The following is a 21,314-nucleotide window of genomic DNA, read 5'->3' on the forward strand; positions in this document are numbered from 1 at the left end:
GCTGCATTTCGGCCTGAAGCTTGTAGGTGGGAGTTCTATCCATCATCAATTCATAGCTTCTGCAAGTATGCTCGTCATGTCCTACTGACCTACAAAAGTTGCAAAAAAACTGTTGTGAAGTTTGTGTATACTTCTGTAACAAGTGACAACTGTCCGTGGCATGTTTTTTGGCTGTTTGGTAGATCGCGCACCACAAAGCAGGCACTGTGCTAGGTCCCACTTGAGCTTCTGGCCTTAAAGGCATTGGTCCTCCTCCTGCGATGTAATTTGTAAAGACGAGGTAGTGGTCTATGTCATGACCCTGAATCTTGCATTTTACGCATCACACCTCTTCGTGCACTTCTGACCGAACAATCCTATCCTGTTTCAGACTTTACATATCTAGGCACAGATTCTTTAGTTGTGCGTGGATCTTCTGAACTCCTAGGTTAGGATCTTGCATCGGGGTCTCATGTAGCCTCATAGCGATCTCTAACGCCTCTGCTCGATTCATTATCTTTTGCTGTGATAGCACACTCCTTAAATGTGGTAGTAGCGAAGCTACAAACCACTCGTGATGTTGTCCATATGTCAGATTCATATTGGCTTCATGAATCGTACATTTCAACCTATGATTTAGTTCACAAGGAGTCTCGATTGGTAGCATTGTGATCTCTTTGAATTCCACAATCGACTGCACTTCAGACTTAGGCCTGTTAAATTCTCTATTTAGTGTTGTTTGGATATCCACGACTCTCGCATTCGGGTTATCGTTGGAATACTTAATATAGCAGGTCAGCACGCAATCCTGCAAGGTGCTCAAAAGTGTCTCTTTCTTTATATGGTCATCTGTAACACCTTGCGCTTCCCATACAGCCCTTACAATGAACCAGAATTGGTCCAGATCTTCATTTCCCAAACCTTTGAACACATTCAACATCACTGTGTTTGCCATACAGAATCGTGGTGGTGGTGGAGTTGGTACGGGCGAAGATGGAGGTGATGGTGGTGAAGCTGGTGGTGGTGTGGGTGGAGGTGGTATTTGCAGAATTCTTTGTCTTATCATCTGAATAGCACTTCGTGGAGAGACCTTCGCGAGCTCTTCCTTGTCTCCTTGTGGAGGTGAAATCAAGGGGCTATTTTCTCGATCCTTATTTCCTTCGTTCCTATAAACCTTTCCACTTCGTGTAGCTCTGAACATCAAGGTAACTACATAACTCGCTTTTTGCACAACAACATTTTAACCTAAGTATTCAAAGACTTTACGTACTTACCTTGCATTCCTTTGAGAAAGCGTCACTCTGCCTCGCTATAGTTTATTGAGGTGTCGACGACGGACTCAGTAACAAATCCTCCTATAATATGATCGATCCAATGATCGATGACACATTCGATCTTATCTCTCGATGCTTCCAATCTCCACACTAGATTTGGGGTCCACACAATAGGACCGTCAAGCTTCTACCTTCCTTGGCTATCTGCTAGCTTCACGATCCACTCGTATAGCTCAGTAGGGAAGGATGTGAAAAATATTTTGTGGATCTCTGTATACCATAGCTGTCTAGCCATCTTCTTTTGACAGTCGTGGGTTTCTGTTCTCCTGCACTGCGAACTCGTGAATTCCTTTGTCCAACCAACCTTCAATTTCTTTCTTAGTTGGATTCTAGTGATACGACATCTAACATCTCTATGCAGATTCTAGTCCCGGTAATGGAACCATTTGTTGGCTTATGGGGGCCTGACCTAAGTTCAAAGTTAGTTATCCAAAAAAATCCCTACACTACTGGCTTTTCGGCATCAGCCCATGGAGCACGGACTGAAGTCTCACTCGAAGTAGTATGGGGGGATGCTGGAACCAAGTTTCCGCACCCTTGAGATGGTTGTGATGTCAATTTATTCCAATTAGACCTTGACTTCGCGTAGGTCGCTTCGTGCTCTATTCTAACCTTCAGTACCTTCGCGATCTGTGACCATTGGCTTTCGCGCAACCCTAACCAGGGGCTGAGATGCTTTCGTGCTACTAGGGCAGCAAATTCTGCATTTACCACCTCCACCCACACCACCATCCGCTTCACCCCCCTCACCTCCATCTCCACCCGCTCCACCTCCGCCACCTCCACAGTTCAGTATGGCAACCGCGATAAAACTACCAGTATTCAGAGGAGTAGGGAATGAAGATCCAGACCAATTCTGGTTCATAGTAAGAGTAGTATGGGAAGCACAAGGTGTCATGGATGATAATATAAAAAAGGCTACGCTGGTGAGTGCACTGCAGGATTGCGCATTAACGTGGTATATCAAGCATTCTAATGACCACCCGAACGCAAGAATTATATAGATACAGAATGCGTTGAACAGGGAATTAGCATGCCAAAATCAGAGACGCAGTCAATCATTGGGTTTAAAGAGATATAAATGCTAGATATGTTGTAATAACCATAAAGCTAAGTAATCAATTAATAAGCGAGGAACTTGGGTATTATATGGGTCACGCCCTGAGCAGGGCTGCGCGGAAGCCACACCACAGGTCATGAAGGGATCGCAAGCACGTACAATGATAGGTTAGACTGCAGACCTCTAGAAGCCCATCAGACATCACAAGGGTGGGGAAACTTGGTTCTAGCACCCTCCCATACTACTTCGGGTAAACCTGGGTCAGGCCCCACTAAGACAAAAATCATTCTTCTTCGAGCTCTTCCAACTGCGCAAGCCTCTCCTCCAGGGCTCCATGATCCGTCATACCTGTAAGTTCTGCTATGTGTAGACTAGGCACGATATATTCCACAGGCATTACAGCTTCCACTCCATAGACAAGCCTAAAAGGTGTTTGTCTCGTTAGTTTCTTGCATGTCGTTCGATAAGCCCATAACACTGCTGTTACCGGGAAAAGTGTCTATTTAGAACTGCTCTATCCCACTAAGGTGTGACAGCTGCCTTAGAAACAAACAAAGAAAACTACTTTTGTATCTCCTTTATGAACTATAAATAAAGAGGAATAGGAAGAACCAACCTGTGTCTTGCGCTGGTCCTTTGATCCAATCTCTCTCCTCTTTAACAGCTTCCAGCTACCTGCTCCCTTACTTGCCCAACTTCACCAAGTACCTGTAAGATCACAGAAGAAGAAAACTATACAAAGACATGGATTTATATTCATAAATAACTTAGGATCAGATTTAAGTTAACGATACAAATGTAACAAGCATCAATGATACAAAATCATGGAGGAGAAACTCAAATAGTTTTTATTGATATACAAGAAGATCCAGGAGGAGTTACAACCGATGATTCCTGACCCAGCATCAACCTCCCAGCAAAGAAGCCCCTCTTCACCTCCAACAAAGCATAAATCACCCAATACTCTGATCTCTGTCTCAAAACCAACAACAATTCTTTACAATGTGAAAAATTCCAGCCTCTGGATCTCTAGGATGAGGGATCCATAATAGATGTATGCAAGGAGGATGAGTCAGCTTGTGATTTGATTAGTGGCTTCTCTCTGTCAGTTCTTGATTCCACTTGGAGACTGAAAGCCTCTTACTCATCCTTGGTCGAATTCAGTGAGACAAGTGTCATAGGAGAAGATTTTGGAAGCTTCCATTGTCTCTCCACCTCGCGGAATGACACTGCCATTTGTCATTTCCCACTCAACGCACCCTGGCAGTGCATTTAGGTGCGTTTCAACGCACCTAGCCAGTGGATTTAGGTGCTATGCAACACACTTAGCTAGTGGAGCAGCTGAAATGATCCTGTTTTGACTTATTCTGAACAGTTTCTGGTGGAGAACTTCTGGGAGAAGCTGTAATTTGTTGACCTTGTTCCTTTAGGGGTCGGAACAACACTTTTAGGAACTTAGGAGCCCTTGGTTTATGGACATTTCATGCTTGGAGCTGCAAGGCACAAAAATGTCTATAACATTTGCCCCCTAAAGTATGAGGTCGTTTATCGGGTGAAATGCTTTATTATGAGGATCCGAAGTTCTTTCAATGCTGGGAGGAGACCTGTAATAAGATACAATACAATACATTATCTTCATACTGTTTTCATGATCTAGCTGAGGCGGGCATTCCCATGCTCAACTTTATAAATTCATTTTCATGTACATAGGACAGACAATCGTCCGAGGTAGACTGATGATTCTGATAGAGCCATCATCCTTTTGGTAGGATGATTATCTGTGCTGCAATGCTGTACATTTCAATGTCTTTATTTCCCTGAATATATATCGCAGCCCGGATGGATGAAACTAGATCCGGGGTCTTCAATCTCGTCCGATCTTCACTCGAAGTACAAGTCGATCCATGTGAGAAATGTTTTGAAGTCGAACATGGAAAGACATCACTTGATTACCAGTCAATGATGTAAACTGTTAACAAGTGCGAGAGGAATCACCGATAATGATAATGATCCTCAAGGTACTGCAGTACAATTCACGTGGTGTGAATAAAGGACTTGGCGTCGAACACCACGCAAAATCTTTCGGTCGAAGGTCATTGATGTAAACCTATCGCCGGAAGTGAGAAACTTGCCATTAAGGGATGCAAGCTTCAAAGTACTGAATGGGGTGTTCCTAGACCAACTTCTTGGATAATGAGCTGATGTCGACAACAAGTGATCCGTCACAGGAGGGCCTTAATGAATCCCACATCAATGACACGGAACGGAGCAAATGATTTTGATGGAGGTGAAAACGATTTGATGATATATGGTTCAGGGTGGCGGTCATGAAAGAATGGAGTATAATGTATGGTAGTGGGCGGGACACAGGTGGCCTTTCTGGATGACTTCTCTTGAACATATCGGCGACACTGATGTGATGGATTGGTAGCATTAACCCCAAATGTGGATGGTATGGCATGACCATGGCGATGTGACCGGTGAATGAAACAACCCAACCCGACTCGGGCAGGGAGCGAAAGTGTCATGTTCAAGAGCGACTTGCTACCAATAAAGATTCTTTGAGTTTTCTTCCCAATTTTTCCCCAGTCATTGCTGACCAGTACCTCTTTATTTTTGTCAAGCTTGAGGAGGATAACATATGCTTGTTCTATAATTTGCCCTTCGGGCAAAACCATCGCTATGTTTTAATGAGCATAGAGATAGTGAAACTCGTTCTCGTCTAAAGACAAGTTTGTCGCTATTAATCTTTTTAACGAGTTTAACGACAAAGATAAATCAGTCCTTTTCATTTTTAGAGAGTCTGAAAAGGTACGTAAAGGTAACTCCAAAATTCCTTTTTTGTCATATAATCCCTTGAGTTCGAAAAAGTATAAAACAATACAGAAGGGATGAATTTTCGATAGCTTTAACGAGCCGAACAAAACAAGCGCTCGATCTTTTTGTGCAATAATCCCTCAGGTCCAAAAAGATTAAAATCTAGAGGAGGGATAGCACTTCCTGTCCCTTTAATGAGCTGGAAGGCCAGAACTCGGCAATCTTTTCATATTTTACGAGTTAGAAAAGAGCTTAAAGAAGACTCGTCTTTTGAGGAACGAGTGATAAAATGGGTAGCAGCTGATTCTAGGTAAGGTTTGGAATTTTCCAATCACGGCAGTGTCACAAGGATGGCTAGTGAAATCACTCTTCGCAGCTGTTCCTCAAAATGGGTAAACAATCAGATGGAGGTGAATGATCGACCAATGAAAAAGTGGAGGTGACGGTGGAAACACGACCAAGGCTTTAATGGCTGAAGTACTACATTCACGGTGGTTATTTACCAGGGAATAGTTCATTTTTTAATGAGCTTAAACGCGGGTGGAAACATTTGCTGGTCCGGGTTTATTTTTTAACGAGCTTGAACCTCGCGGCAACACTGCTCGATTAATCCAGTCATATGATAAGAATGTCTCATATAAAAACCGGCAAATTTTAGAGTTTTGCCCCACATCCTTTCTTCATGCAAGTTAGGTGACGACTAATCGTACGAGTTTAAAGGGTTAGAGGTCCTAAAAATTTAAAAAATAAATAGTCGCCCTTCGCTTGCACTCCAATAGGTTTGCATGCCCCCAGGTATAAAACAGAGTTTCAAGGTTACCTCTACTTCTTTCCGCCAAAACATTTTGTTTTACCGAGAGAGGTCTACCTCTTACAGGTTACCCAAAGATTGTTCTATTTACGGCGTAAACAAAACACTTCTTCGGCGATGTCTACCGAGATAAACAAAGGTGAGCGACGATGCCCGCCAACTCACATAACTTTGACAAGAGAATCTTGTTCTAGAATAACCCCCTCTTCCAATCACGGACGGGGGTACAGACTAGTCATATTCTCCCGCGGAAACCTACCCTATACCCGAAGTTTTCCTGCCGAAGCAGATCAGGATGCATGCCCCCTAGGTTTCAGTCATATCCCTCCGAATTACTCGCACTTATCGGGAGGACGGACCGGAGATTGAGACATTTCTTGCGTGAAATGACCATTTAAGGATGGTATATGACTATTTGCTATGCGTGATCTGGGAAATGAAAGTTGGTCCACGAGCTTGACCACTCTTCCTTCGTGTGGAAAACACATTACTCTAAAGAGTGAGGAGACAATCTCTCCCATGCAATAAATATAGTCTCGTCCAAGGAGTAGGTTATAATCCAAGGGTCCTTGAACTACCATTACGTTCATGCGAACTGTCTTCCTTCTCAATGTTATGGGCACATCGGGAAGGATCCCTAAAGGTCGACTGGTTCCTTTATCAAAGCCTGTCAGATTTCTTATCTCAGGCAAAAGCGATGGCGAACCAAGCGCTTTCCAAGCAGTTGAGGAAAGGATACTCACAGAAGCCCCCTCATCTATGATGGTACCAGCCATAACCATTCTATATATTTGAATGATAATTCGGAATGGTACACTTGCTGGTAAATGGGGTCTGCCTAGTTGATTCCAGTCGAAGGAGACAACTAGGTTGCTTGGAGGTGGGACCGAATAGAAGGCTGGGTAGGGCTCTGACGAAATTCCTTCCTGCGGTAAAGGAATGGGTAAATTTCCCCCATGTTCGTCGGAGTCTGTGTTTATGAAGGGAATTTGGATGGTGTCATCCTTGTTCTCTTCGGTGACTGTATCATCTGAAGATGAAACCTCTGAAGGCAAGACCGGGTCAACTGCCGCCTTGACCTTTTGAATTTCGTCTGGTATGGATTCAGATGGTTTATCTTCAATGATAGGTGCTTCAGCCGACCACCTGAGCGGGCCAGCCGGATTTTCAACTAATGACGGACTCGGCAAGAGTTTTTTATATCCAGGAGGAAGTCGTAACGGTGAAACTGGACGATCACCCAAAACTCTTTTAGCTTCGTCTAAGAAGGGACAATGGTGGACGGCATGATTGCCTTCGCACAGTTTACAAGGAAATCTAGCTTTCCCTTTTTGTCCTGGGGCTTCACTTTCTCTAGTTGACGGTGTGCTTTCAACATGATCATCAGAGGTTGACGACACCAGGTTGTGCAAACGAGGAGACCAGTCCTATCCGAGGGATGCAAGGACAATCTCTGTGAAAGTGGTCTCCTTTGCAAATGACACATGGCGATTTAGGCCTGGTCGGTGCAGTGTGTGGATTTTCGTTAGATGACACTCGTTTTCCCACATTCGCCTTTGGCTCCTTCTTCTTCTTTTCTTCTTCTTTTCCTTCTTCTCCTTAGGAACTTGACTTTTGGCTTTGCCAGCCCCATCAAGCGAAGAGGAAGGAGGAGAGGAAGAATTAGAGGAAGTAGAAGGCTGGTGGGCAACTCTGGACTCGTCTAATTGCTGATTCGATTGTTCAGGAATAGTGGTGTTCTGAATGACAGAGGTTGAGAAGAGCCATACAGGAAAACCAATTGTCAGTCCTGGAAGCGACAATGTGGCCATATGGGGCGCACCAACATCTCCCCAAGAGGAGAAGGGACTAGGATTTCCACCAAGGGGAATTCCTTGGTTGGTAGGCTCCATTTTCTCAACTCAAGATCAACGTAGGAAAGGGGTATGAATATTCTGTTTAAAATAAATTTTAACACGCTTTGACACAACTTGTTTTTTCAGTTTTTAAGAGTCGAGAAAAAACAAAAGATGACTCTAGTCTCCTTCGATTTTTAATGAGCCTGAAGTGACAAGTGCTCAGATGGACCTTTTCCGTTAAAGAGTCTGAAAAGGAACGAAAGGGACTGCTCTGGAGGTCTAGGTAGAGGGAGTACCAAACCAATCGCAAAACTGCAGAATACTTTTTACGGTACGGCAGTCAATCTTCCCGAATGCTGTGTTCAGTGCATTGCGATCAGTAGGGCGGTCGACACAGCTTCCTATGGATAAACGATTTAAGCCTATAGGGGTCTCCCAATATATACTCGACGGTACGTGGGAGCACAAGTCCGTACTGGCACTTATCGTCTCAAAGTGGAGGAATCACCCAACCATCAGTGAGGACAACAGTTACCAGGCTTTACGACGCCGGAATACATCTCTAGCCTAGACCTCTAAATGTTGTGCGTTAAGTTCCAAAGCGTTGTTAGATTCATTGAATTTATTTTAAGTTGATCTTTCTTATGAAGTTTTCCTTTTGGGTTCACCACGAGATGTAGATGTAATTCCTAAAATGCAATCTAAAGATGATAAATAAACTTTTATCTCTTTTCAACAATGAAAATCCTAGCTACTAGGGGAAAAGAAAGACACAATCTTTTCACAAAGAGCAAAGAGCACATTGTAAATGCACTTTCCTAAATCAAGTCAAACAGACTGTCAATATGCAAATGCACATGCATGTATTTTTTTTTTACTTTCTAGTATTGATGCTAAAAAGAAAGTTGATGTACAAATCTGAATTTGCTTTCAAGCGACAAACACAAACAAGCTTCTTTTCGAAATCAAAAGGTAGAGATGATTACGACACTTTATGATTTTGAAATAAATACTCGTTTTGACACTAGAAAGTCACAAATTGAAACCAAAGGCAATAGTAAAAGCATAATCGACCATCAACAGCAAATAAACTTTCTCCTATGATCAAAATCGACACTTGCGACAGATCTAAATCAAAGGACGACAGTACGATTATTATACTTTTGCAATGGAAAACTGTAAACGACTCAACAAACACACAAAAACATCTACAGTTCTTTTGTACAAATGAGGCGGAATATCAGTAAGGAAAAGGGGTCTGAAACAGTCATATACTGATCACAGGCTGCAAAATTCAAAGACAAAACTGGAAAGAATGAAGCAAAGAACCTCAGCTGCACAGGGCTAGGCTGATCAGCGCACCTGTTACACAGAGAAACTGCATTGCAGCGCAGGTTGCCCTTTTGGGAAGTGCGTTGAAATGCAGAACCTCTTCACAGTGCCTGCGCTGGGGCAGAAACGAGAATTCTATCCGGGTTCTGGGTCACAGTTTGCAGTTTAATCTTTGGTTTTTGGCCGAGTAAAAGCAATCAGTAATGCACAATCAGGGGTAGATCTAAGGAAGGTCTAAGAGCTATCACAAGGGCAATCAGATAGTCTATGAATCAGCTGTTCAAATCATAAACAGATCCAGTGAATGGATTGAAGTAGCAAATGTCTACTTTGCATTTGTTATGACAAATGCAGTTCCAATGCTACTTATATGTTTATGAAACAAACAACAAGAGATACACAAACAAACTAATTAGACAATTGTCCCCAGTGGAGTCGCCATTTTGTTACCGGGAAAAGTGTCTATTTAGAACTGCTCTATCCCACTAAGGTGTGACAGCTGCCTTAGAAACAAACAGAGAAAACTACTTTTGTATCTCCTTTATGAACTATAAATAAAGAGGAATAGGAAGAACCAACCTGTGTCTTGCGCTGGTCCTTTGATCCAATCTCTCTCCTCTTTGACAGCTTCCAGCTACCTGCTCCCTTACTTGCTCAGCTTCACCAAGCACCTGTAAGATCACAGAAGAAGAAAACTATACAAAGACATGGATTTATATTCATAAATAACTTAGGATCAGATTTAAGTTAACCATACAAATGTAACAAGCATCAATGATACAAAAGCATGGAGGAGAAACTCAAATAGTTTTTATTGATATACAAGAAGATCCAGGAGGAGTTACAACCGATGATTCCTGACCCAGCATCAACCTCCCAGCAAAGAAGCCCCTCTTCACCTCCAACAAAGCATAAATCACCCAATACTCTGATCTCTGTCTCAAAACCAACAGCAATTCTTTACAATGTGCAAAATTCCAGCCTCTGGATCTCTAGGATGAGGGATCCATATATAGATGTATGCAAGGAGGATGAGTCAGCTTGCGATTTTATTAGTGGCTTATCTCTGTCAGTTCTTGGTTCTACTTGGAGACTGAAAGCCTCTTACTCATCCTTGGTCGAATTTAGTGAGGCAAGTGTCATAGGAGAAGATTTTGGAAGCTTCCATTGTCTCTCCACCTCGCGGAATGACACTGCCATTTGTCATTTCCCGCTCAACGCACCCTGGCAGTGCATTTAGGTGCGTTGCAACGCACCTAGCCAGTGGATTTAGGTGCTATGCAACGCACTTAGCTAGTGGAGCAGCTGAAATGATCCTGTTTTGACTTATTCTGAACAGTTTCTGGTGGAGAACTTCTGGGAGAAGCTGTAATTTGTTGACCTTGTTCCTTTAGGGGTCGGAACAACACTTTTAGGGACTTAGGAGCCCTTGGTTTATGGACATTTCATGCTTGGAGCTGCTAGGCACAAAAATGTCTATAACAATTGCAGGTATGTGTAGGTCCAATCACTTCGCTGCGCATTGCATACTTTGGTCAACGTGGTTCCCAGTACTTTGTTGAATGCTTCTGCATGATTGCTCTTCCTGTATAATGTCTTCCCAACATTAAGAGCCATATGCAAGTTTTCCCCCACCCCAACACATGCTTATTGACCAATTATTTAAGTGTGGGGTACGTGTGCCTCTCCGTAGGTTGGGTATTTTCTCCATAGGCCTGCGTCCACTTGGCCAGATGCATGCACGGGTCATCCTGTCCATCATACTTGTCTGACATTCACATCTTAGGCTTCCTAAAGAGTGCTCTCATCATTCTCCTATGTTCGCGCCAACCATGAAAACTCCCTTTGTGCCTAGCCCACCATCTTGCGGGTGTAGCGCGTAGCACCAAGTCCAAGGCCTAGAAATGTTGCTTTTCTGGAACCTCCCTTTCAAATGCATCCAATAAGGTATCTACCTCATTTAGACCATAATAAGTGGGTATATCTCTTACTTCTGTCGACACGTAGTGCAGCGACCTGGTCATCATATTGCAATTCAGCGTAGTTACTTCGTGTAACCGATTATGCCATCGTTCTATTTCTTCGTCGGAATCCGAAGTGCAGGAGCTTTCACGCTCCCATGTAATTCACCCATCTGCTGTGGGATTCACCCAGTCTTGGTCTTACGTTGTTATCTTGTAGATACAGTCTAGATCATCATCACTTTCATAGTCGTAGACCAGTTTCTTATAACGCGATCCTTCAGCAGGGTCCAGGGGTATAATTACGTGTAGTGACTTTTTCTCAAGGATCATTTTTCGCTTCTTCAGATTGATTACCCCATTCATATCAGCGGCCCAGTCAATTCCCAAGAGTGTGGGGTATCAATTGCTGTCATCAACAATCTCTATTACTTCAAAATCCGCTCGCGCGCTCGCTCCCTCAATATCCACAGTTATTCCCTGTAATCAGCCCATGGGTATTATTTTCTGTTGATTCACCATCCTTAGCTGAATTGGAGACCATTATAGTGCGGGTCTCCCCATTCATTCCCATGTCTATTTCGGTAGAACATTCGCATATGATCCCAAATCCAGAATGACTTGATCCATCTCATATTCTCTAATCTACGCGATGAGTCTCATTTCGCGGCATGTCCTTGTCTTATGTTTTCCGATCTTCCGGACTACGCGTGTTTCTCCTGGCGCGGTCCCATCGCATTTGTTGATGAGCTCCTGTAACCCTTTCACAACCTTATTGTCGCGCATTAACTTCATACACGTTTCCAGGAAAGTTGTGAGCATGGATGGGTCCATCTCTGGCTCCAGTTTATCTTTGCTTCCTAAAGTGGAGGCATCAGCGAAGCTCTTCTTAGCTTCCTTGAAGGGTTCCCGAGCGCGCTCCAAATCAAACTCGACCTCTTTCGCCGGGGCTTTGTGAACCCAAGTATTGTCTTCTGGCTGTTTCCGTTTGTCATCTCCCATCGCGATTCCACTTCGGAGCACAATGTTTACATTTGGATCTTCCTCGCGCGGCTCAGACCTCATCATCTACAGGTTCTGAGTTGGGGGAGGTGGTAGCGCTCCTTTGTCACATATCCTAACTATCAGCGTAGGACAATCTTCCATCTCATGATCAAAGAACATGCAATATTTGCGCGACGGGCACGTTGGATTCGTGCAATCACGGGCATAGTGTCTTGGCCCTTTGCAATTGTAACAAATCAACTGTTCGCGACCTCTACCAGGTCCTCATCCACCTCGGCCTTGTTCACGCTCCTAAAATCCTATCCGCGCCATTTCGGCATTTTGGTCAAGGGGCCGCGTTTCTGCCTGAACCCTGTAGGTGGGAGTTCTATCCATCATCAATTCATAGCTTCTGCAAGTATGCTCGTCATGTCCTAGCGACCTACAAAAGTTGCAAAAAACTATTGCGAAGTTTGCGTATACTTTTGTAACAAGTGACAATTGTCCGTGGCATGTTTTTCGGTTATTTGGCAGATCACGCACGACAAAGCAGGCGTCGCGCTAGGTCCTACTTGAGCTTCTGGCTTTAAAGGCATCGGTCCTCCTCTTGCAATGTAATTTGTAAAGACTAGGGAGTGGTCTTTGTCATGACCCTGACTCTTGCATTTTACGCACCACACCTCTTTGCGCACTTCTGACCAAACAATCCTATCCTGTTTCAGACTCTACATCTCCAGGCCCAGATTCTTCAGCTGCACGTGGATCTGCTGAACTCCTAGGTTAGGATCTTGCATCGGGGTCTCATGTGTTAGGATATTCTGACACATAGGATATAGTTAAGTTCAACTTGGTCTAGTTTAGAGTTAGGTATAGAGTTAGGTAAAGTGTGTTTCTTTACCGTTGTACATATTGTAACTTACAATCCGACGGTCACGATATGTAGTGATCCGACGGTTCATTCTCTCCTCGGTATTACCGACACTTGATCCGTGGCTTGACACCCGATTGGTCCATGAGTTCTATTTAAAGCGCATGGAGGGTCATTGTTCGGGTAATCCGTGCATGAGAGAAGCTTATGTAAATTTTCATTCTTTGATTAATAAATTGCCTGTAGTACCCACGTTGGGACAGGCTGTGGACTGTTTCCCTCTTTGAGGGTTTTAACCACGTCAAAAATACTGGTGTATTGATCTGTGATCTGGTTGTGAGCGGTGTCCTTTTGGTATTCTTTCTGAGGAACTTACCCTGTAAATTCCTACATGGTATCAAATCTATTTGAGGGCCGCGTCCGTCCAAATCTGAAGCCGGTAGAACTGCATGCGGCTGTCGTTTCCTAGATCTGCTGTTTCTGACTGCTTTCGGGCTGAGAGGACTGCTCTGTTGCGTTCGGAGCATCTGTTCCAGTGAAGAACCCCTTTCGTTTCACGCGGAAAGGTTTCCGGTAGCCCTAGCTGCGTCATTTTTCAGATCGGGAGGTATACAGTGTTTTTTGCAGTTTACTGTTATTTTCTCTCTGCTTATTTCGGTTTCGGTTTATTTAGCCCTTTTTTTAATCGGATCTATACCTTTCATTTCTGCGTATGCTCTTTGCCCTGCGACTCTGTGCGATCTGGGCAAATCAGAAACAGAAAGGAAGGATTTTTCTCATGCGTATGCTCTTTTCCCTACACCTTAGTGTGATCTCGGAAAATCAGAAACATTGAGAAAAATATTTAGTTTTTCGGCTAAAGCTAACTTTGAGATTTTTTTTTTAAAATTTCTAGTTTTTTGGCTAAAGCTAACTTCGAGCCGCAAGGTTCGTTTTTCTTTGCATATTCGTGTTGGGTTTTGTGTTTTGTGTTTTGTAGGGAAAAATAGCTTTCTCAAGGCAAGCACGCAAACCAAGGCGCCCCCCCCCTCTCTCTCTCTCAAATTTTTTGTATAGATCAATTGGTTCAAAGCTATTTTAAGAGAGTAGAGGTCTTGGGTTCAAGTCTCCATTTTGTGGGGGCGGATTTTTTCATTCCCGCACATTCGCGCACTTTGCCGGCAACGTCAACAATTTTTTTTCAAAAAGCCATAACTTCTTCATCCGGAAGCCTTTTTCAGAGCCGTTTTTTTTAAAACCACCTATTTTTTCGAGATCTATCCATTGGAACACTTACTTTCAGCATCTTCAGCTTCAATTTTTTTTTTAAAAATGGAAAGTCCATGCCAAGTCATTCTTGACAGCACTAACTACTTCCAATGGGTAGCCTACATGGAAGATTTACTTAGAAGTAAAGGTCTCTTCAGAATAGCCACAGACCAAGAGAAGAAACCAAAAGATGAAGACAAGGCTGCAAAATGGGAAAATAGACAAGATCAAGCACGTGGTTTGATAGGGATGTCTATTTATCCTGATCTTAGATTCCACATTGCAGAACTTGAGACTCCTCATGAAGCATTAGAAAAACTCGCTAAAGTTTTTGGGATTAAAAATGAAATTAGAGCCCATCAACTTCAAAATGAGTTGCTTACTTTGGATCCTAATAATTTTTCTTGCGTTGAAGATTTCTTGTCCAAATTCAAGACCCTTAGATATCTCTTGGAAGGTGTTAAAGTTAAGAAAGAAGATGGTAACCTTATTTATTCCATCCTTACTAAGTTGGGACCAGCCTACTCTGTATTTGTTTCCACTTTCCATTCTACAAGGGAAGCTTTCATTTGTCAAGGAAAAGACTACAAGGCCCCTTCCTTTGACTCCTTTTGTGATTCCTTAATAAGAGAACAAGAAAAACTCTTACACCTTGGTCTTCTTAATCTTGGAAACTCTTCCACGAAAGCGTTAGCCGCCCAGCAGCAACCAAATTCAAAGAATCCTAAGAAGTCATATCCTCAAAAGAATGGTCCTAAACCAACTCAGCCTCAAAATGAAAGATCATTTCAGCAAAATGATAAGACCAATAAAAACAAATGGAAGAAGACTGATAGACATTGTAACTTTTGTAATCGAGATGGCCACTTAGAATCTAAATGCTTTAAGAAGATGGAAGCCTTGGAAGCCGCAATGAAGAAACATAACATCCATGTGGAGCCTACTTCAACTTCAACTTCCGGAATGGCACTTTCTGCATGTCATTGTCAATCATCTCAGTCTGGCTATGCATTAAATGCATCTTCTTCTTCTTCTCATTCTCATGAGTGGCTCATTGATTCTGGAGCCTCTTATCACATGGCCAAAAACCAAGCCATGTTTTCTTCTTTAAATGATTTTAACACCAAAAATATATATGTTGGTGATGATAGATCTCTTAATGTTGTAGGGACTGGAACTGTTCATCTAGACAATGGTCAGTTTAATGATGTATTATGTGTTCCAACCTTATCCTGCAACCTTCTATCTGTCTATCAGATAACTCATTCAGGTGAAGGTAAAATTGTTGAATTTTCACCTCATGATGTTGTAATCAAGGATCTAAAAGATCCTAAACAGATTCTAGCTACTGGTCTTGCTGATGATTCCACAAGGTTGTATAAGTTTCACAACTTTGGGTCATCAAATCTTCCCTCAGTATTTGTTGCTCATAATGATGAAGTGAGCAAACTTTGGCATGAGCGATTTGGTCACTTAAACTATCGCTCCCTTCAGCATCTATGTAAAGAAAATATGGTGACACGTCTTCCTATGGTATCTTGCAGAGATGGTGTTTGTTCCGGATGTGTACTCGGAAAACATCATCGGGACAGTTTTGACAAACGTGCCTCTTGGCACGCCTCAGCGCCTTTACAGCTTGTGCACAGTGATTTATGTGGTCCTCTTCCTGTTGCTTCATTCTCTGGCTGCAAGTACTTCTTAACTTTCATTGATGATTTCTCCAGACGCACTTGGGTATACTTCTTAAAACTCAAGAGCGAAGTATTTAACACATTTTTGGCCTTCAAAGCCTTTGTTGAAAAACAATCTGGACATCAAATTCTTAAGCTAAGAACTGATAATGGTGGAGAATATGTTAAAAACACATTCATCAACTTTTGCACCGAAAATGGAATTCAAATGCAACATACTGTTCCATACACTCCACAACAAAATGGTGTAGCTGAAAGGAAAAATCGCACCTTAAAGGAAATGGCTAATTGTATGCTGCAATCTAAAGGACTCAGTCTTAGTTTTTGGGCCGAAGCAATTAATTGTGAAAATTATATAATCAATCGCACTCCTACTAAGGTTCTAGAGAATATCACTCCAGAAGAAGCTTGGAGTTCCATTAAACCAGATGTAAGCCACTTTCGTGTGTTTGGAAGTGAAGCATGGGCCCATATTCCAGATGAAAAGCATAAAGCTTTAGAACCTAAGAGTGAGAAATGTACTTTTGTTGGATATTCTGAAGATGTAAAAGGTTATAGACTTATTCCATTTAAGTCCAAAAATGTTATCATTAGAAGAGATGTAAAATTTGATGAGAATAAATCGGCCTGCGAGCCTAGTCCGGCGGATGTGCCACCTCTTCCTATCTCTTCTACTTTTGAAAACATTTCTTCTTCAGATGATGAAAGCGAGGATGATAATCCTCCCCCACCTTCTCAGGATCCTCAACTTCCAAGATGGGTCCGTGCTACTCGGGATGCAGCAGGTGATCTTGCCGGTGATCCTACAGATCAGCGACGTACACGTTCTCAGTTTGAAAGAGCCTCTTCTTTACTGGCTCAAGCTCCAGTAAATCATGATCCTGACACTTTTGCAGAAGCTTCAGGCCATCCACATTGGGAAGCAGCTATGAATGAAGAATATCATTCATTGATGACAAATGATACATGGGATCTTGTTCCTCTACCAAAGGGACGCAAACTTGTTAGATGTAAATGGGTTTACAGAACCAAGTATGGACCAGATGGGAAAGTTGATAAACATAAAGCTCGTCTTGTTGCTAAGGGCTTTTCACAGGTTGAAGGCATTGACTACACTGAAACCTTCTCCCCTGTTGCCAAAATGAACTCTATCCGCCTTGTTCTTTCCCTTGCTGCCTCTTTAAAATGGGAAGTCCATCAGATGGATGTTAAATCTGCCTTCTTGCATGGGGACTTGCAGGAAGAAATCTATATGGAACAACCCATTGGCTTCATACAAACAGACTCTAGCCTTGTTTGTCGACTTAAGAAATCCCTTTATGGCCTCAAGCAAGCTCCTCGGGCTTGGTATGCCAAAATGGATAGCTTTCTTTTAGAATCTGGCTTTTCTAGGTGTCATTCTGACAATACTGTCTACACCAAGAAAGTGGGCAACTCTCTTATTATCCTTGTTCTTTATGTTGATGATCTTATTCTTACTAGTAGTGATCCCAACCTTATAAACCATGTGAAGTCCAGCCTTAAAAAGAAATTTGAAATGACAGACTTAGGACACTTACACTATTTTCTCGGTCTTCAAGTCTTGCAATCCAAGGAGGGTATTTTCCTTTCCCAGTCCAAGTATGCTTGTGATATTCTTCGTCATTTTCACATGGAAGACTGTAAGCCAACCCCTTCTCCCTTTCAGTCTGGAGTCAAACTTTCAGTCTCTTGTACTTCTCCTGAAGTTGATGCTACCTTATACCATCAACTTGTAGGAAAACTCTTGTATTTAACCCATACTCGTCCTGACCTTTCCTTTGCTGTTGGCCTTGTTGCTCGTTTTATGCAAAACCCCCGTGAAAGTCATTGGAAAGCAGCTAAAATAATACTTCGTTATATTCGAGGTACAGTACAGTTTGGGATTCATTACAGTGCCAAAGCAGCTCCTCTATTAGTTGGTTTCACTGATTCTGATTGGGCTGGTGACCCCGATGATCGGAAGTCTACTGCCGGTTATGTCTTCACTCTTGGTTCAGGACCTATTACATGGGCTTGTAAGAAATAGGCTGCCATTTCTCTTTCGTCAGCAGAAGCAGAGTATCGTGGTGCCGTGGAAGCTAGTAAGGAAGCCTTGTGGCTTCGTCAGATCTTATCAGAGTTTGGCTTTGAGCAGCAGCATCCAACCACACTTTGGTGTGATAATCAAAGTGCCATTCAGCTATGCAAAGATCCAGTCCAGCATCAGCGCAGCAAACACATTGAACTACACATGCACTTCATCAGAAAGCTCATTCATGACCATGTTCTTGAAGTGCAATATTGTCCAACAGATGATCAGGTTGCAGATATCTTCACAAAGGCTCTCACAGAGGTGAAGTTCACTAAACTTCGATATATTCTTGGAGTTCAGGAAGTTGTCACTAAGGGGGGATAGGCTCTAGTGCCTCCTTCCTTCTCCTATTGTGTCATATTTGTAAATCCTTCAATCCTATCCCAAGTTGTTCTTAAGGGGGGATGTTAGGATATTCCGACACATAGGATATAGTTAAGTTCAACTTGGTCTAGTTTAGAGTTAGGTATAGAGTTAGGTAAAGTGTGTTTCTTTACCGTTGTACATATTGTAACTTACAATCCGACGGTCACGATATGTAGTGATCCGACGGTTCATTCTCTCCTCGGTATTACCGACACTTGATCCGTGGTTTGACACCCGATTGGTCCATGAGTTCTATTTAAAGCGCATGGAGGGTCATTGTTCGGGTAATTCGTGCATGAGAGAAGCTTATGTAAATTTTCATTCTTTAATTAATAAATTGCCTGTAGTACCCACGTTGGGACAGGCCGTGGACTGTTTCCCTCTTTGAGGGTTTTAACCACGTCAAAAATACTGGTGTATTGATCTGTGATCTGGTTGTGAGCGGTGTCCTTTTGGTATTCTTTCTGAGGAACTTACCCTGTAAATTCCTACATCATGTAGCCTCATAGTGATCTCTAAAGCCTCTGCCCAAGTCGTTATCTTTTGCTGCAATTGCACACTCCTTAAATGTGGTAGTAGCGAAGCTACAAACCACTCGCGATGCTGTCCATCTGTCAGATTCATATTGGCTTCACGAATCGTACATTTTAACCTCTGATCTAGTTCCCAAGGATTCTCGCCTGGTAGCATCATGATCTCTTTGAATCCCACAATCGACTACACTTTAGACTTAGGCTTGCTAAATTCTCTATTTAGTGCTGTTTGGATATCCACGATTCTCGCATTCGAGTTATCGTTGGAATACTTAATACACCAGGTCAACGCGCAATCCTGCAGGGCGCTAACCAGTGTCATTTTCTTTATATGGTCATCTGTAACACCTTGCGCTTCGCATACAACCCTTACAATGAACTAGAATTGGCTCGGATCTTCATTTCCAAAACCTTTGAACACATGCAACTTCACTGAATTGCCATACTGAATTGCAATGGTGGTGGAGTTGGTACGGGCGAAGATGGAGGTGATGGTGGTGAAGCTAGTGGTGGTGTGGGTGGAGGTGGTATTCACAGAATTCTTTGTCTTATCAGCTGAATAGCACTTCGTGGAGAGACCTTCACGAGCTCTTCCTCATCTCCTTATGGAGGTGAAATCAAGGGGCTATTTTCTGGACCCTTATTTCCTTTGTTCCTGTAAACCTTTCCACTTCGTGTAGCTCCGAACATCAAGGTAACTGCATAACCCGCTTTTCGCACAACAACATTTTAATCCAAGTATTCAAAGAATTTACGTACTTACCTTGCGTTCCTTTGAGAAAGCGTCACTCTGCCTCACTATAGCTAACTGAAGTGTCAACTGCGAACTCAGTAACAAATCCTCCTATAATATGATCAATCCAATGATCGATGATCCGTGCGATCTTATCCCCCGATGTTTCCAATCTCTGCACTAGCTTTGGGGTCCATACAATAGGGCCATCAAGCTTCCACCTTCCTTGGCTATCTGCTAGCTTCACAATCCACTCGTATAGCTCAGTAGGGAAGGATGCGAAAAATATTTCGTGGATCTCTGTATACAGGTAGCTATCTAGCCATTTTCTTTTGACAGTCGTGGGTTTCCGTTCTCCTGCATTGTGAACTTGTGAATTCCTCTGTCCAACCAACCTTCAATTTCTTTCTTAGTTGGATTCCAGTGATACGACATCACACATCTCTATGCAGATTCTGGTCCTGGCAACGGAACCATTTTTTGGCTTATGGGGGCCTGCCCAAAGTTCAGAGTTAGTTATCCAAACAAATCCCTACACTACTGGCCCTTTTGGCATCAGCCCGCGGAGCGTGCACTGAAGTCTCACCCGAAGTAGTATGGGGGGATGCTGGAACCAAGTTTCTGCACCCTTGAGATGGTTGCGATGTCGATTTATTCCAACTAGACCTTGCCTTCGCGTAGGTCACTTCGCACTCTATTATAAACTTTAGTACCTTTGCGATATGTTACCATTGGATTTCGTGCAGCCCTAACTAGGGGCTGAGATGCTTTCACGCTACTAGGGCAACGAACTGCACTATTTCCCAAATTAGACTAAGTATCTTACTTATCTTATTGATAGATCTTAATTATCTTCGCATAAGCAGATATTCTAACTTGCGTTCACTTAACCAATACAATTATACACATTCGCGCATCATATAAGCATTAGAAGTGAAATTCATACCCAATATAATGAATGCACAAATAGGAAATAAATACACAGAAATGATAGAAAATTCTCTTTATTAATACTTCCAGAAGATTACAGACTCGACTCGGCCTGCGCAGTCAACTGCAGGGGTCCGCGCACTCAGCTGGAGACTACTAGGCCTCTGCACACTCAAATGCAGAGCCTCTTCAGATCTATCTCGCATATATCTTCATTATTCCATCTATTTCTTATTCTATTATCAAACTACTTAGAGCTTCGCTCTATTTATACAATCCCATGGTTCGCGGACCATGGGTAGATCTTCTACAACCGACATTACATTATCAAAATAAGGAAATACAACCCTATGACTCTTTAACAACTATGCGCTTCGTGCCCACAAAATGTGGAGTCTTTATGTTGGAATTACAAAATCAGACCAAAATCTGGGTTCTAAGCCCCAAAATCTGCCATTGGGGCATCCTGTGCCCAACACTTACTCGTTGAAGATTCTGCATGCAAGTATGATAATTTTATACAGAAGCATCCAGAACTACTCAAGCGTTGAGGACAACATGTGTTGAAGGAGAGGGGCATGTTAGGTCCCTATACTACTAGCGTAGCCTGTTATTGTTACTAGTGCAACCCCCTTATTATATTGTTGTGCCCATGTAGTACTCATAGTGTTATTATTGTGCCCCATAAAATCCCACTATTGTTATTGTTGTGCGCTTACATTATTATTATTATGTCG

This window comes from Pinus tabuliformis, chromosome 7 (assembly GCF_031772625.1).
Source record: "Pinus tabuliformis cultivar Carrire ecotype Pingquan chromosome 7, CPIR1, whole genome shotgun sequence".
Classification (NCBI taxonomy): Eukaryota; Viridiplantae; Streptophyta; class Pinopsida; order Pinales; family Pinaceae; genus Pinus; species Pinus tabuliformis.